The sequence below is a fragment of the Notamacropus eugenii genome, chromosome 7, assembly GCF_028372415.1.
Source record: "Notamacropus eugenii isolate mMacEug1 chromosome 7, mMacEug1.pri_v2, whole genome shotgun sequence".
In the NCBI taxonomy this organism is placed as follows: domain Eukaryota; kingdom Metazoa; phylum Chordata; class Mammalia; order Diprotodontia; family Macropodidae; genus Notamacropus; species Notamacropus eugenii.
Window position 1 is genome coordinate 47,401,821 of NC_092878.1, and position 6,048 is coordinate 47,407,868.

General features: G+C 37.1%; 1 pseudogene; it reads left to right on the plus strand.

Moving 5' to 3' along the window:
- The first annotated feature begins 240 nt into the window (after positions 1 to 240).
- LOC140514801 (PACRG-like protein pseudogene) lies at positions 241 to 2,458 on the plus strand (annotated as a pseudogene).
- The last annotated feature ends 3,590 nt before the right edge of the window (positions 2,459 to 6,048 follow it).

Consider the following 6,048-nt stretch of genomic DNA (forward strand, 5'->3'; position numbering starts at 1 on the left):
GAAATTAGGACTGATAACCTTTATAATTTCTTGAAATATGAAGAGGTTCTTTTTTTGTCATAGCTTTCAGGTAGTCCAATAACTCTTAATCCCTTCATGATCTATTTTCTAGGTCAGGTTTTCTGATGAGAGATGTCATATTTCCTTCTGTTATATCATTCTTTTGACATTGTTTTATTGTTCTTGGAGTCTCATGGTGTCAGCTTCCAATTGTCTAATTCTGATTTTTAGGAGTTTTTTTTTTTTTTCAGTAAATGTATGTGCCTCTTTTATCATTAGGCCAATTCTGTTTTTTAAGGTGTTATTTTCTTAGTTTGTGTCTCGGTCTTCCCTGCCATCATTGTCTTTTTATGGTCAAGTTCTTTTTTTGTTCTTTCTTCCTTTTCCCAGCCTATTTCTTGACTTCAAACTTTATGCTAAAGTTGGGCTGTGCTCACCTGAGGGTAGGGAGGCAGCATCCCTAGCTTTAGGCTTTTTAGTGCTGAAATTTGGAGCATTAGCTTTAAAGGTCTGCCTGCAAGTTTTTGGTCTTTCCATGGCAGTGTGATTGGAGAGCATTGTGGTGACTATTCTCCAGATCCATACTCTGGTCTTCATTCAGAAAGGGCCCCTTGTTCCCCTGTAGTCACAAGCACTAGCACTCCTTTCCACCCTGAAACTGCAACCTAGAGCTGTGTATAGGCAACAGAGTTGCCAATGAGTGCCAGCTGCAACCAGTGCCAGCAAAGGCATTGTAATCTCCCTGTAATCTCCGTCCAATCCCTTTACCATCTCTGGGACGAAAACTCCTGAAACTGTTGCTGCCACTATCCACTGCTGGTGTTTTTGTCTCATGAGCTCCAGGCTGGGCCATATTCTGGTATCACAGACCTCTCCTGCTGACCTCCTAAGTTGTCTTAGGCTGGAAAAATGTCTCACCCTGACCTTTTCTTGACTTTGCCACTTCAAACTTTGCTTTGAGGCATTATTTTAAAGTTGCTTGGAGGGGAATCTTGGGAGAGTTCATCTGGGTTGCTGCCTTGATTCTACCATCTTGGCTTTCCCTCTCCCCATTCCTCTCACTGCCTCATTTGTCTTTGAGTTTCTCCTAAGGAAGAGATCTGAGCTACATGATTCATCTGTGTGATTTCTTAAACACAGTGTGGGAGAGTGATTGTACGTCTCTTTATGTTGTTTTCAAATTCGGCACCTAACAGCAAAAGAATAAAAAATGCCATATTCTTGCATATGGTAAAAATGTTTATGAATATAGGAATCCCTATTACAGCTTACTTTTTAAAAAATTATACAATAATTTTAACATTACTTACAAAGTTGTGCTACGTATCTGTGGTTACTTCTGAACTTTGTTCTGTCGTCCTGTGATTTTCTTTTAAATGCTGCAGTGTCAAAAGCAGACTAAGATGATAAAGTGAATAGGAACAGAACAGTTAAATTCCTAGATTCCTTAATTCTGAATAATTATTAAGAAATAAAACAAAGCTCTGTGCCTTACCCGCCGCAGCCCGGGCCAGCATGAGCAGCACCAGGTCCGTGGGCTCCAGGTCGGGTGTCTGTGCTGATCTCGGCCTGTATGAGGGTACTGAGGGACTCAGGGCCGGCAGCTCCAGGATGGCTGGGACTGAGGCCTGTGCTCCCAGAGATCAGGAGCAACCACTAAGAAAGGAAGAATGCAGGAATCTGAGTCATGGAAGCCTACAGAGGAGAAGCAGAGTGACAGGGACCTATGAACAAAGAACGTCATCAGGTTCCAAAATAAAACATAGATCTGTAGTACACCAGAACAAATTGTCATCCTCCAGCAGTTCTCCAGATTTTGTAAAGAAACCTCATCCTCAGCCAAGTGATGAACTTAATCCTAAAACTATCGACACATTTGGTGATCAGCCATGGGCCCATGGCAGGTTGGTACATGATTCAGTAAAATAAAAATTACAGTGGGACTGTCTTTCTGAAATTCTTTCATTTGATCCTCTTCTTATTACTTTAGCAGAGGGTCTAAGAGAGACTAAACATCCATATACATTTGCATCAAAAGAAGGTTTTAAAGAATTACTTTTGGTTGAAGGTGCTATTGAAATAACTTCCTCTGCTACCTAGTCTGACCCATTCAGATGGTGAAGTGTTTGGAAGGGGATTGAATGCCTCAGTGCAGTTGAGTGGTGCTGTTGGACCTTCTCTAAATGATCATCTGAAGCATTTGCTTACAAATCTTTCCAAAAGACTAATGGATAAGAAAATCAAAGAGCCAATCACCACTGCTTAAGTGGCAGCTTTATGATTATCAAAGCTAAAATTCCAACTTATTGTTCCATCTGCTCTTAAACCAAAGGAATGATAAAACCATTTGACTAAGTGGTGAGAGATGTCAGAAGCTTGTGGTGATCATTGTAGGATCCCCATGTTTTGTTTTTTTGTATCGCAGTTACAGATTTTATTTACGTGATAAAAATTAATACACAATATTTATTCCACTGAATCATAGCAAATACGCATTTATCAGCATGGGAAAATGGTTAATTGTGGAAAACTATTGAAAGGACTTCTATAGTGCAATTTCGTGGAGTTTATCAAACAGGGTTTTTTTTTTCAGTTACAGTTGGTCTGTATGAAGAACTGCAGCTTTGTTTACAGCTTCAGATATTTATATTTTAGTGCCTTTTAGTTACAGTATCACTTAAGTGATTGCACTAATTTTTCATAATTACTCTGTCATACTTTGTAGGGTTTTTAGGTCTGTCAGTCATAGAAATTTAAGTAAGAGTGGTTAAGCTGTTTACCGATAAATTATTGCTTATAAACAGATATTTTTATGATGTACAATGCTTGGTGAAAACATCCAGAACATTTCCAAATATGAATTTTTCAGTAGTGTAAAATTCTATTATATCCTAACATGTAAATGATTATTTTACTATAACTTGATGAAACTACATATGTTTAGATGTTGAATAATATATAAGTAAAAATTATTTTTTATATTTCCTCACCTAAAAGAAATATGGGCTATTTAAGAATCCAGCTCTTGAAATTCCAAATTATATTCACAAAATTTTTAATATTAACCTATTAACCCCTTTTCCCTTAAAAATACTTAATAAATATGTTGTAGTTCTCAAAAAAAAATAAAAATAAAAAACTACCATAAATGCCTCTGTCCATTCTAAATGCTACAGGCACAAAAAGGGCTCTGCCATAGGAGCCTGGGTGAGGGCAGCACAACTTTCAAAGGCTTTACCACTATTATGACCCAAAAGTGCACTGGGTATTAAGTCCAATGGTGGTCATGCACACTCCTGATTCAGGGGAACCTGAAGACTAGAGGACATGACATACCCTAAGTGAAAGAAACGATGGGTAGCAGGACCCCAGATGATACAGATTGGGAGCAAAGACCTACTATCTGATCCAAGTGTGTGTGTGTGTGTGTGTGTGTAGGAGTAGTTCGAGCTCAGGCCTACCAAAAAGTTCCATTTCAAGAAATTAAGAGTATATTTACTCTTATACAAGACAATATTGATAAATTATGGATCCAGGGATGCCTAGCATACAAGCCGAAGAGAGTAACTGCGCAGCTCCAGTAAGTAGAGTATCAGCCAAAGGTATGGTTTGGCCACAAGATCTTCGCTATTACAGTTCCTGGAAGAAAAGAAATGAGATGCCTTAAAGGATGTTATAAGTTTAATGAGAGCTATAGGGTAAGAAATAGAAGCAGAATAAACAGAAGTTGCAAAATTAAACCCAGGTAAGTAACAGACTTCGTCGAAGTTAGATTGAACCAAAGAAATCAACGACGGAGACAGCAAGAATGATGAGGATGAAAACAGTTAGAAAAATAGATGTATAGAAAACAAATTCTTGAAAAACAGGTCAAGGAGAGGTAATTGAACAGTAACTGGCATGGTGGTTCATTTCTGTAACTGGAGAAGTTGGAGCGAGTGGGTTGCTTGAGCTTGGGAGTTCTAAGTTGAAGTAAGTTTGTTAAGTAGGTGTCCTGCACTAAGTCTAATTATGGTATGCCTCCAGGAGCAGAAAAGCCTGCCCTGTTTGGAAAAGGAGACGGCTAAAAGCTCTTATACCAGTCTGTAAAAGTGCTTATCAGTGGCCACTGTACTTCCATACTGGGCAAGATTCCATCCTTTACTCCCACGCACACACAAAAAGAAATCATTGGATTACCTGGAAACCATGACCAAAAATGACACTATATTTCAAGAAATCAAATGACAATTGCTCTGACTTGTAAGAACCAGAACGCAACAAAATCTTGTCACCTTCTAAAAGAAAACATAAAATGAAAACTCCAAGGAATGTCATAACTAAAAGACAGACTGTACAGATTAAAGAAAAAATATTGTAAGCAGCCATAAATAGAATTCAGGAATAAATAGAATAAGGAATCTCAGTCAAGATCATACAAGAATAGAAATCCTGAAAATTAAAAGATTAGTAAAATTGAAAATTAAAAAGAAAACACTGAGCTAATAAAACAAGGAGCTTTCTATTTTTTGGTGGGGGAAGAAAAAAATAGACCATTGGCTAATTTGAGTTTTAAAAAGAAAGTAATGGGCAATTAGGTGATGGAGACAGCACCAGCCTTGGAGTCAAGAGGACCTGAGTTCAAAACTGGCCTCAGAAACTTGATGCTATCTGTGTGACTCTGGGCAAGTCACAACTCCAGTTGCCTCACCAAAAAAAAAAAAAATGCCATCAAAAATAAGTGTGAATTTATAACCAATGAAGATGAAGTAAAAGGAATTATTGGTAGCTGTTTTGCCCAACCATACATCATTTTAAAAAACTGACAATCTAAGTGGATGAATATTTACAAAAATGTCAATTGCCCATATTAAAAGAACAGGAAGTAGCATGTTTAAGTGAGTGAGAAACCATAAAGTAGTTCCCTAAGAAAAAACCCAGAACCAAATGAATTTAAAAGGAAATTCTATAAAACATTTAAAGAACGATTTCAATACTGAACTATTTAAAAAAATAGGTAAAGAAAGAGGGCTACCAAATACCTTCTATGACACAAATTTGGTCTTGATACTTAAACCAGAGAGCCAAAGCAGAGAAAAAAACTGTTGACTGATTTTCCTAATGGATATTGAAACACAAATTCTAAATAAAATACAAGCAAAAGGATTACAACACTATCACAAAGATCATACACTGTGACCAGGCTGAATTTATACCAGGAGTGCAAAACTGGTTCAGTATTAGGAAAAGTACAAGCATTGACCAAATGAGAACATTATAAGCAACTGTCCATATGGATAATGAAAACAACAAAAAATTTTCAAGAGATACAGAAAAACCTTTTTTTAACAAAATTCATTTCTGCTAAAAAAAAAAAACCCACTAGAAACTAGGAATAAATGGAGCTTTTCTTAAAATAATTATTATCTACCTAAAATCAAGAACAAGCATTATCTGTAATGGGGATAAACTAGAAGCTTTTCTTTCCAATGATAAGGCAAGGATATCCATTTTTACTCAATATTATACTAGAAATGCTAGCTATAGCAATAAGACAAGTTCACAAAAGATTTGGCACCTTCTATTCAGAACAGATCTTGGAATATATTTCAAAAGGCAAGAGATAAAGGCTTAAAACCAGTTAGTCAATAAACTTATTAAGCACCACTGTGTGCCACATACTGTGCTAAGCACTGGTAATGAAAACATAGACAAAAGACAGTCCCTGCTTTTGAGAAACTCAACAACTTAATAAAGGACAAGGTTGGAAAACAACCATGTACAAACAAGACATATAGAGTATAAATAGTTCTGCAAAATCAATAGAAGGCATTAGCGTTAAAGGAGAGCACAAAAGGCCTCTTGGTAGAAGATGGGATTTTAGCTGAGATTTCAAGGAAACTAAAAACTTGGGAGATGAGAGTAGAAAATATTGCAGGCATAGGGAACAGCCAGTGAAAACACCCAAAGTCTGGAGATGAAGTATCTTGTTCCAGGAAGTGGAAGGAGACCAGGGTCATTGGATCACAGAGTACTTGGGGGAGGGGAGAAGTAAAGTTTTGGAAGGTT